The sequence below is a fragment of the Cetorhinus maximus genome, chromosome 2 (genome assembly GCF_964194155.1).
Source record: "Cetorhinus maximus chromosome 2, sCetMax3.hap1.1, whole genome shotgun sequence".
In the NCBI taxonomy this organism is placed as follows: domain Eukaryota; kingdom Metazoa; phylum Chordata; class Chondrichthyes; order Lamniformes; family Cetorhinidae; genus Cetorhinus; species Cetorhinus maximus.
In genome coordinates, this window is record NC_135880.1 from 169,286,442 (window position 1) to 169,299,180 (window position 12,739).

Below are 12,739 nucleotides of genomic sequence, written 5' to 3' on the forward strand. Positions count from 1 at the left end.
ACACAGTCTTCTCTCTTTTGTACATTCTTTGAATGCAAATATGCATTGGGCAGAATCTTCAGCTTGACCAGCTCAGTTTCACATGACACTTCACAGTTAATTTTTTTTTAACCTTTCTTCAATGTTTCTTAAGTGAAACTAATCTCCCTGAGGGTCAGAGGTGCCTCAGGCAGATTTCTGCACTCCTTCACATGTATGAGCAAAAGAGCATAATCCCCAACTGAGGCACCCCTCACCACCCCCCCTCTGCCCGCACAGAGAGCGCTCAGCGCTTCCGGGTGTGTGTCATGCTGGGTGGGCCTTAATTTACCCACGTAAAATATCAACGCCCAGCCAATTGGGGGCACCAATTGGCTCTGCGCCTGCCCACACCCGCCCCCACACAACTCCTCCGACGAGGGTGAGTACCATGTCGGCCTTGCCCATTTTGCCCAGCAGGTAGCCTTAGCCTTTGAGGTCCACCCCCACAACAACGTCTTAGTGTCGTTACTGCATTGGACATTTGGCGCACGCTGGGTGGGCAAACAGTTAGTGACCATGCTTACGTTAGCCTTAGTGGTTGAGGAGAAGATGGGTTCTCCCCGCAGCAAATGTTGGTGTTTGTCGCATTTGAGTGGTCTGGGAGCAACCTGCCGAGGAGGCAGCTAGACACATACTCAGAACTCCAACACATGTCTTATTGATGGTGATGAGATGGAAGGGGAGCCTCTAGGTGTCATGACCAAGAGCCATCTGCTGGCCTCGGCGCCGCACCTAGTTGCACCTCCTTGCCATGGGCGCTAAGACCCATGTGTTATTCAAAGGGATGGACGTCGAATGTGTCCAAGGTGGCCGTTGGGGGAGGGGGTTGGGAGCAGCCGTACTATCTTCTGGGGACTGATCACCAGTAGTGTGGACAAGAGCCACTGGAGGCCACTGTGGTTGGGGTGCGGTGTGCGCGTGCAGAGTACATGAGCGATCAGCCCCAATAAATGCTATTCTCTGTTCTGCAGGCAAAAACAGAGAACAATAGCCGGGAGTATCTGCGGACTGGTGGTGGGCACGCCGTGCTGCAGCACCTCACCACTTGTGAGGAGCAGGCCATGGAGCTGGGGCGGAGGCAGGCAGCCAAGTTGGCAGGTGTCAGTGAGGCTGGGGTGCAGCGGCCAGGTATTTGAGGCCCACAGTCCCGTCCACTCTGTCTCCCCCACCATCCAAAGCACTGATGATTGCTGCAATCATTAATGCAGCAACACTGCTCATTCACAGACTGATACAGTCAGACGTGTGGGTCATACACAAAGGTCCCTCGGGCCCTTGAGGATGTGCGGCTCTAGCACCTTCCAAAGTCACCTTATCCCATTTGTGACCACTATCCCCATGGCCTAACATGCCATGGCATCGCTGCTGCACATCCAAAGACTTATTGCATCTGAGGAGGGTTTGTACCTCCACCACCCTTTCAGCCAGTGCGTCCCACATTATTCTGTCCAAAAGGTCCTCTGCACCACACCTGTCAAACTCATGGCACTCAACTTAAATAAATGCCACCACGTTAGTCATCCCTGCGCCAAGGGGAAATGTTGCCTTCTGTCCACCCGTTCTATGCCCCTCATAACGGTATGAAGGTCAATAATGTGACCTGTCAATCTCCTGTGCTCCACGGCAAATGTCACAAGTGTTTGCAATGTTTCCTCATAACTCCAACTCTCCAGGCCAGCATGCATCCTGGTCAGGAACCTCTGCACTCTCCCCACTCCAATGCCATCCCTCCCATGAAGTGCAGGTCACAACTGAACGCAGAAGTGTAGCTGTGGCATTCCATGTGGCATTCCTTAGGCCATCTGACCAGCCTGTCTGTATGCGCGTGTAATGTTTGGGCCTCCTCTTGACTATTTACCACCCCACCAATGTTCGTCTCCTTAGGTTCTTGAAGGTTGAGCGCATTATGAGCCTAGGGGATAAAGGGATGAATGGTGTTACTAACTGAAAGCTAACTGATGCACTGTCCTTGTTAATTTTAGCATCACCACCACATGGCCGTCAGCAACAATTCTAGAGCCCCCCCTCCACACCTGAGGGCCAATACTTGCAACTTGCGTCACACCATTTCAGCGAGTCAGGCACCAGCGCAGCGATTACCACATTGGTGGAGATTATAACATCGGCTAGTGTCCCGGGGCACAGTGGAGAGGGCACTTCACAATTGCTGGAGGAGATGGCACGGACAGAGAGTGCCGATGGCGCCAGCAGCCGGAGGATTGCTGGGGACCAGGCACATGCTGAGTCGGGCAGTGATGATGTGCCTCAGGAGATGTCAGCCATGCAGCGGCTGCAGGACAAGCGGCCGGGTGCGCGGGAGCATCTGGCAGGGTTGCATGAGGGTGTGCTTCACTTGGTCTCTGTGGTGGAGGAATCCAGGCAGAGTGTCAGTGATGGCATGAACCTCAGGACAGAGCTTTAGCCTTCCTCCGTTGAGAGATTGGCAACTCTCATGGAGAGGGGCTTCCAGCAGATTGAGAATGATCTGATTGGGTTACGCTCTGATCTGCAAGCCCTCACAGCGCTAATGGCCACAGGTGGTCATTGGCAATGTGGGAGATGTTCTGGGCACCAAGTGTCCCAGCTCGGTGCCCATCCATCTGCGGTGAGCAGGGAGGTCCAATGTGACCTCATGTCGGCGCAGCAGCTGCCTGTCGTCGCTGTGAGCTCCTCTCAGAGCGCTCCGGATGAGGGCAGCAGCTCCTCTGCCCCTCTGCCAGTGACCGGTACATCCGTAGAAGCTGCGACAACTAATGAGGTGCCAGTTCTGGAACTAGCCACTCCCTCCCAGGCGGGGCCAGCACAGGCTCCACAGGCCAGAGGATGGCCGCCAAGGTCATCGAGGCCATCAGGACAGCAGAGTCAGCAGGCTGTCTCACAAGCCACTCCAAGCGATGGGGCAGCACCAAGAAGTAGCACCCACAAACGTAAGCATAAGGCACCTTAGGCACTCGATGAGTTTGTCACTAGTGATTTTGTGCTGGCCCTAGATTAGGGAATGTTTCATTATCTGCGTCAGAGTGACGTTTGTTGTTTATTTTGGTGGCAATAAAGTCCACATTTGTGACCATGGCTGAGGGTGTTTCCTTTGTGCTGCATTTGTATGTTTCACAGACATATCATGAGCGTTTGAGTGGCATTGATGTTTCTGTACTAAGCCCTTAGTTGCAGCTGATGATGTGGAAGTTGTAGCACCTAAGTGCCACATGTGGAAGCGCCAGGCAATGCTGTTCCTGCAGATCCATGTGTGTGGAGCTAGCTGAAGGTTCGTTGGATTAAAGTGTCCCGGATATCTCTGCCTCCTTGGTGTAGTGGCGGGTCTGCGTGCTGCCCCTCATCATTGCCCTGTGCTTCCTCATCCTCTGAGCCACTGCTGGATTCATCATGTGCAGCCTCATCCACTGCGTCACGGTCTTCATCGTCAGCTGCATCCCCCCTTTCCAGCGCAAGATTGTGCAGAGCACAGCATGCTACCACTATCACAGAGATGCGATCTGGGGTGTACTGGAGTGTGCCCCCTGAGCGGTCCAGGCAACAGAAGCGCATCTTGAGAAGCTCTTTCCACCACAGCCCTTGTGGTGCCATGGCTCCTATTGTAGCACTCCTCAGCCTCTGTTCTTGGATGGCGGAGAGGCGTCATGAGTCACCTTCTGAGGGGATAGCCCTTGTCACCCACCAGCCATCCATCCAGCTGGGCTGGAGCACTGAAGAGCCTCGGCACCTGGGAGTGTCTGAGGATATAGACGTCATGGGAGCTGCCTGGGTACCTTGCACAAACTTGCAGAATCTGCATCCTGTGATCACACACTATCCACACGTTCATGGAGTGGAAGCCCTTCCTGTTGACAAAGGAACCGGCCTCACCTGCTGGCACCTTGATGGCCACGTGTATGCAGTCTATTGCACCCTGGATGCGGGGGAAGCCAGCAATGGCTGTGAAGCCTCTGGCTCGCTGTACCTGACTTGCCTGGTTGCAGCGGAAGTGGATGAAGGCCAATGCCCATGTGAACAGAGCGTCTGTAACCTGCTTGACACAAGTGTGGACAGCTGATTGGGAGACACTGCAAAGATCACCTGCCGAGCCCTGGAAGGAGCCAGATGCATAGAATTGGAGGGCAACTGTGAGCCCTTTCAGAGCTGCTGGCATGGGGTGTCCACCCACACAGTTAGAGGAGATCTCAGTGCCAATCATCTGACAGATATAGTTGACTGTCCCCCTTGAGAGGTTTGTTAAATAATCAGTTACTCGACTGCCCGTTGAGCCCGTGCGCTGAGGCGAAGATTACACGGGCTCCTCAAAATTGGCGTCGATTGCCGAGTTAAGGGCCTTAACAAAATCTTTAATTAATAGTGGGCACGCGTCATGCAACATAGCGCGCCCGCCTAGCCAAATATTGCGCTGCCGCATGCTGATGTTGGGACGCTCGCCTGATGTCAGCACGTGACATTTTAAGCGCTGACGTGTGGGCTCCGCCACCCACACATCAGCCATAAAATTCTGCCCAATGACATCATTTTGAAGCATGAAGTAAATTCCTTTCTGCACTTGTGAAAACTTTGCCGGATTTAATCTATGTTGCCTTAAGGAAGATGAAACTTCTGCAGACACGTCATGTAAAGCTAAATCTGTCCTCCACAACTTATTTCCACAAGTAGCTTTGTGTGACCACAGTAGCTTTTCCAAACCACTTTGACACTTGTCTGGAAGGCAAGTCAATATTACATTTAAATTTTCAAGTACCCCCTCATTATCCAATTTGATTAGAGGAAAATCAATTTACGGATACTGCACTCTTACTTCTTTCTCATTACCTACTACTAATAACACCTACTTATGGTCCTCTTCCCTGTCAAAGTATTTTTAAAGCATATTTACATGACACACCCTCTGCTTCTTTCTTCTTTCTGGAGTATTTATTAAATAATTTACTTCACTCATTGTAATGTTTCTCAAATGTATTGTTTCAGGAAATCTGGTAGACACATCCATTATTGTCAGTAAGTACTGATTTCCACTTTTAGTCTTTGGTATGGGTCCTACACAATCAATCATGACCCTAGTAAAAGGTTCTTCAAATGCTGGAATTGGAATAAAAGATGCCAGCTTAATCGCTGCTTGTGGTTTTCCTATCACCTGACATGTATGACATGTTCCATAGAATTTGACTACATCCCTATGGAATCCAGGCCAAAAAAAAATGTTTTTATATATCTTTTGCCAGTTTTTTCTATTTCCTAAGTCCTCCCACTGGAATTTCATGAGCTATCACAGAATCTCATTTCTATACATAAATGGGATAACAATCTGATGTACCTCCCTCCAGCTTTTATTTGTGAAACATGATAGACCCTCCATTTTCTCATTAAAATATTACCCTTAGGGTAATAACATTCTGGAATACATTTTACCTCTGTTTCTGAGTAAGCTGCCTGATATAAATGTTGTATTTGCAAATCCTTTTTCTGCAACTCCACCAACAGCCTTGAGTTAAACACTTTTAGTAATCTGATGTGTAATATACCTTTAAGACAAATGTTGTAATGTAAGATCACATGATCTTGATACCCAATAGCAGAATAGCAAGGGCTACCTCTGTGGAGAAGTCTTGAGCTAGAGTCTGAAGAGTGAAGACAGAGTTTTGAGTTGTAACCACACAAGTATAGCTGCCCAGATCCTTTAGCCCTAACAAACCAAGGTCACTGGATCCAGCAAACTAGTGGTGAGAGTAAAAATCGTGAAAAAACACAGAAAAAAACAAGGTAAAAAGTGAGAAAAAAATGAAGGAAATAATATGAATTGAAACTGGGCTGTACCTTGCACGGTAATTGTAAGTAAAGAAAAATTTCCTTCCTGATCGTCAAAATAATCCCCTCAGAGCATGCCACAATTTGGAAGAGTGGAGCCTTTTGATCCAAGCTCAGATGACTGGCCTTGCTATGTTGAACCCCTCACTTTCTTCTTCCAGGCAAATGACATTGTGGGGGAGAAGAAGAAGCACGCAATCATTTTGTCCACATGTGGGAGTAAGACATATGGATTAATTCAAAATCTGTTGGCGCCCAATGCCCCAGGTTCGAATAGTTTTGATGACTAGTTTTGAGTCCCGTAAAGAATCATTATCAGCCCAAGCCGCCGGTGACGATGCAACGGTTTATATTTAACTCAACAAACAGAGCTGTGGGTGAGATAGTTGCTTGTTATGTGGCAAGTCTGAAACAATTAACTGAATATTGCGAGTTTGGTACATCTATCAATGATATGCTCAGAGATCGCTTGGTGTGCGGTATAGATGAAAATGCGATTCAGAAGAGATTATTGCCTGAAACAGAGTTAGGTTTTCAGAAGGCATTGGAAATCACCCTGGCAATGGAAGGTGCAGTACAAGACTTGGAAGCCATATGAGGAGCGCAAAATGGCGCTGGCCTCCATGTTGGGCAGGGAGCCTCAGCCAAAAAGCATGAAAGTGCAAAGCTTTACTCAGAAGTGGGAAACAGCCATTGCTAGCAGACAAATTAAAAGAGATAACTTAGCTGCAAAAACATGGCAAAATAGTAACAGAGGTGGAAGCAGACAAGCTTGTAGTGAATCACAGTATAAAAAGGTTGAATATTTCTTCTGCCATCGAAATGAACACTTCATGAGACATTGTAAAGATAGAATCAGGCAGAATTTTAAACAAAAACAGAAACCCAATGATATAAACAGCATTGAAAAGCTTGGAGTAATAGATTCTGATATCTATTTGTTTAATAATTTAAAGATGGGAAGAACAGAACCTATCTATGTAAACATGGGAGTGAATGAGAAGCCTATCAAAGTGCAGGTGGATACTAGTGCAGCCACTATGGTGATTGGTGAGCATACTTTTAAATACACGAATCATGGTGAATGTAAACTAAATTTGGAAGAAACTGATGCCAAATTAAAAACTTAAATGGGAGAAGACATACAAGTCAATGGCGTATGTAAAGTCATAGTACACTATGGAGGTCAATGAAATTACCCTTGATGGTAGTAGCAAATGAGGGGCCTAGTCTCCTCAGATGAAACTTGCTGAAAGAAATTAAGTTGGAATGGACTGAAATTTTCCAACTGAGAACTAATGGTTTATCACAGCTACTACAGAAATATGCCTCAGTTTTCAAAGAAGAACTTGGAAAAATTGAGGGGCTACAAGCAAAAATTCATGTAGATCCAGAGGCAACGCCAAGGCAAGACCAGTACCTTATGCAATGTGGAATAAGGTAGACACCGAACTGTACAGATTAGAAAAATTGGGAATGATACAAACAATACAATTTTCAGAGTGGGCAGCACCAATTGTACCTGTTCTCAAACCTGCCTGACCGAAGCATTCGAATATGTGGGGACTACAAATTAACAGTCAATAAAGTAGCAAAATTGGATAGACACCCCATGCCTAAATATACGCTAAATTGACAGATGGAATAGCCTACACGGAGTTAGATATGAGTCATGCCTACCAACAATTGGAATTAGGAAAATCATTCTGGAAGCTTGTCACCATAAACATACACAAGGGATTGTACCAATACACCCATTTAGCTTTTGCCATATCTTCAGCTTGCACCATATTCCAAAGAACCATGGAAAGCTTGCTATAGGGACTGCCCCATGTTGTAGTTTATTTGGATGACATTCTCATGACTGCACTCACTGAAAAGGAACATTTGATGAACTTGGAAGAAGTTTTGAAGCATTTTTCACAGGTTGGAGTGAGATTGAAAAATGAAAAGCGCACATTCTAGGTGAAAGAAGTAACTTACCTACGTCACAAGGTAGATTTACAAGGCCTACATCCGGTTGAAGAAAAAGTGAAAGCCATTAAAGAAGCCCCAGTGTTGAAAAATACACCTGAACTGAAATCATTCCTGGGGATGATCAATTACTATGGACGTTTCTTGCCTAATTTGTCAACAGAACTGGCACTATTGTATTACTTGCTCAAGAAAAACCAGAGATGGTCATGACAAACATCACAAGAAGAAGCTTTCACAAAAGTGAAACAGTTGTTACGATCATCTATACTTTTAGTACATTTTGACCCACAAAAAGAGTTGAAATTAATGTGTGTCGCTTCACCCTATGGAGTGGGAGCAGTGCTTTCCTATCGAATGGATGATGGATCAGAACAACCTATAGGATATGTGTCGAGAACACACAGTACTGCAGGAAAAAAGTACTCTCAAATAGAAAAAAAAAGGACTGGCAATCATTTTCGGTGTTAAGAAGTTTAATCAATTTGTACATGCTCGTCATTTTCCTATCACATCGGGCCATAAGCCATTATTAGGATTATCCTGTGAAGACAAGGCTATACCCAATGTAGCCTCTGCAAAAGTACAAAGATGGGCGTTGATCTTGGCAGCGTATGAGTATACTTTTATTCATAGACCTGGAAGTCAAATTGCAAACGCAGATACACTCAGTCATGTGCCCATGCAAGTAAAAGATGAGGATGTTCCAATTCCTCAAGAATTAATTTTGTTATAGACCATTCTGGACTCATCACTGATATGTGCTGAACATATTAAAGATTGGACGAACTGAGACCCAGTCTTATCCAAAGTGAGAAATCAAGTTCTTTATGGTTGGTCATAAAAACAAGAATCTAATGAAATGAAACCGTACTTGCAGAGAGGGTGCAAGATAACCAGCCAAGAAGGTATTTTATTGCCAGGAACTTGAGTGATTGTTCCTCCAAAAGGACGAAAGCCATTGTTATCTGAACTTCACAGTGCACATCCCAGAATTTCCAAAATAAAGGCAATAGCATGTAGCTATATGTGGTGGCTAGGAATAGATGGGGAAATAGAAAACCTAGTGAGAAGTTGTATGCAGTGTCAACAAATACAAAAATTATCTGCAACATCTCCGTTACACCCCCGGGAGTGGCCAGGAAGGCCATGGGTACGAGTACAAATCGACTATGTGGGACCTTTTCTGAGAACAATATTTCTACTTATTATAGGCGCTCATTCAAAATGGATGGCTATATATGAAGTGAACTCATCCACATCTTCCGCTACAATAGACAAGCTACGACAATGTTTCGCAATTAACGGGCTACCTGAAGACAATGGAACAGTATTCACAAGTGCTGAAACTAACCGATTTATAAGCCTCAATGGCATTATTCATGTCAAAACATCACCATACCACCCTTCTTCAAATGGACTTGCTGAGAGAGCAGTTCAGATGTTCAAATCTGGTATGAAGAAACTATCTGGAGATTCGACAGCGACTAAATTAATACATTTTCTTTTCCATTATAGAACCACCCCTCATACAACAACAGGTGTCATGCCTGCAGAAATGTTGATGGAGCGCTGTCTCCGATCGAGACTGAACCTAATTATGCCAAACTTATGAGGGAAGGTGGAAAGAAGGCAGGGAAGTCAGAAAATTGGACATGACTGTCACAGTCATGATAGAACGTTTAACATAGGAGAGAAAGTATTTGTGATAAAGTTTAGAGAAGGACCAACATGGATGTTCGGTGAAATAAGTGCAGCAACATGAAAGTTGAAGATTGAATAATAAGGAGACACGTGGATTACTTAAGAAGAGGAGAAACAAAATACCCAGAAAGGATTCCACCAGTGTTTGAGACTGAATCAACATCTCCTGTTAAAAGAACTCAAACGAGTACAAATGTGTTTGAAGGGCCAACTATACCTGAAAGAGTCAAAGAAACAGATTTATAGGTACCTACTGAAGAACCAGGTGCTCAGACTACTACATTAAAGGAGGTTCCGAATCAAACTTCGGAAGCTGTAGAGCTGAGACGTTCTACATGCATAAGGAAACCCCCAAAGAGACTGACTTTGTAAATTATTAATCGGCGTAAATAACTTGATATCTTGAAAAAAATTATAAAATGTATTTTTGAGTGAAGGTGGGGGGGGGATGTAGTAATCTGATGTGTAGTATATCTTTAAGACAAATGTTATACTGTAAGATCACATGATCTTGATGCCAATAGCAGAGTAGCAAGGGCTACCTCTGTAGAGAAGTCTTGAGTTAGAACCTGAAGAGTGAAGGCAGAGTTTTGAGTTGTGAGCACACAAATGTAGCTGCTGAGTTTTTTTGTAAATAAACATCATGAGTTTATTCTAACAGCGATCTACTGGTGTTCTCTGCCTTGGTGCCAACTCAGTCAACCCGAAACAAGCGTGCAACGCGAATCCTTTAGCCACAACAAACAAAGGGCACTGGATTCAACAACACTTCAGCTGAATTGTTTTCCAGTCTTTCTTCCTCAACAATGTTATCAAACATAATGTCAGCTAATTGGATTTCCATACCTTCTTCGTGCCTTTGAACTGTCTGTCCTTCCTGTTTTTCTTGTTTCAGCCTATAAGCCTGTGATCCCAATACCATACAATCTGGAAACAACCTAGGATGCTCTCTCTGCAGCACTTCTGTTGAAGACACCTCTACAGGCAGCTCAACTATCATCGGCATCACCCACATGTGTGATCCAGTTACATCATTACCCAAAATAAATTGAACCCCTGCAATGGCAAATTTCCCATCACTTCAACAGTCACTTTGACTGTTTTCTACTTTTTAAATTTAGCTTGAACAATGGACTAGGTTTAACATCTCCATTAACCCCACTTATTATCATCTGTTCCTGCAATACTCCCTCTGAATGACAAATATCACTATTCCACAACATTAAGGCTTGACTAGCCCCTGTGTCTCTTAAAATTTTAAAACCTTTACCTACTCCACCCTGTACACATGGAAAGACTTCCACTTCACACACACAAAATCTCTAAACATTTCTGCAACCTGCTCCTCAGAATTCTCCTGGGTAAATTGTGAACACATTGCCACCTCTTTAACTACCATTGATTCTTCCTCTTTTACCTGTACACAAACCATTGTTTTGTCCTGTGCCTGAACCACAGAACCCACAGTACTTTTACTTCCAGAACTTTTTGCACCCCAATAATTTCAACAGATTTTCCCTGCAATTTCCAATGCATTGACTTTGTGTGCCCCACTTTATTATAATCAAAATGTCTCAATTTTTGAACGCCACTTCTACCTTCAGCACTTTCCTTTTTATTCTGAGAAAAAAACTTCCAGGGAATTTTGACCTACTCCTTCTCTTCACTGACTACCCACCTTCCTTTTGCCATCCCACTTTCTATCCATTCCTAATTTAAAAGGGTAACGAGCTCTGTGAGATTATTCATAATCATCAGCTATCTCTGTTGCTTACATTACAGATTCAACTCTCTGTTCCTCCACATGAGTTCTCACTGCTGAAGGAAGTGAATCTTTAAATTCCTCCAAAAGAATTACTTCTCTAAGAGCTGCTTATGTTGTCTCAATTTTTAATGTCTGTATTCACTGGTCAAAATGACTTTGTTTTACTCGTTCAAACTCAATATAAGTTGCCTCGGCTGTTTTTTCATATTCCTAAATTACTGCCTGTATGCCTCAGGAACCAACTCATATGCACTCAAAATAGCCCTTTTTTCACCACATCATAGTTCACTGACATTTCTTCTGACAGTGAAGCATAAACCTCATGTGCTCTACCCACCAACCTGGCTTGTAACAACAATGTTCAGTTTTCCTGTGGCCACTTCACCTGTTTAGCTATCTTCTCAAATGAAATAACGAATGTTTCAACATCTCTTTCCTCAAACTTTGGATGAGCTTATACAAATTTCAACATCTCTCCAGTGGGCTCTGGTCTGGAAATAAATCCTTCCTCACCTCCTGGTGCCTCTTTTTTAACTGCTTGCGTTTTAAGCTGGAACTCTTATCCTTTTTCCTCCTTTTCTAACTTTGCCATTTCTAATTACCCTTTCTTGTTTTCTTTCTCTATCCTGCCTTTCTGCCTGTTCTCTTTGAAATGCTCTTCCTTTTTCTTTTTCTTCTGCCTCTAGCTCAAAGTTTTTCATTCCCTTTGTTTGTACAAATTCAAGCCTCTTCATTTCCAACTGAAGACTCACTACCTCCAGCTGTGACTCACTAGTGTCAGGTATCACTTCCACCTTTAAATGCTGTGCTATAGCTTCAATTATATCTGCTTTCTTAGCCCCTTCAGGTAACCCCAATTGTAATTTATTTGCCAATTCCAGTAACCAAACTTTCATTACCTTTTGTAAGCCAGCCAAAGCTATAATGTCAACTCCCAAAGAAGTCTGAGCAACTGCCAAAGCCATATTGTTGTCTAACCACTTCAAAAAAAAACCTCACACCAGCTCCTGAATTTAAAATGCTTCACGTACTCGAAACCTTAAGATTCACCAATTCCAACCCAATTTCAAATATATCCCTCAAAGGGCCCCCATTTTTTGTTATGACACAGCTGATGGTAAATGTTGAGTTGTTCAAATCCCAATGGAAACTTGGAAACACCTGTCACAACTTGTTTTGCAATTTGTATAAATTTTGAGATGCGTGCCTTGAAGTCAGTAGTAATAAGACCACCAAGTCTAATAGGTTTTTACAAAATGAGGTTAAACATTTATTAATAAGAGAAATTATTTTAAACACAAAAACATATCTACAAATCACTACTATAATTCTTTCTGAATCCCATCCTTAATCTGACTCCCAGTTACACTTTTGTTAAGGCAACAGTAAGCCACATAGACTTTAAAAGACCCAGGCAAAGTGACACACAATACCCTGAACTACTCGAATTCAAAGTGAGTTTTCTTAAAT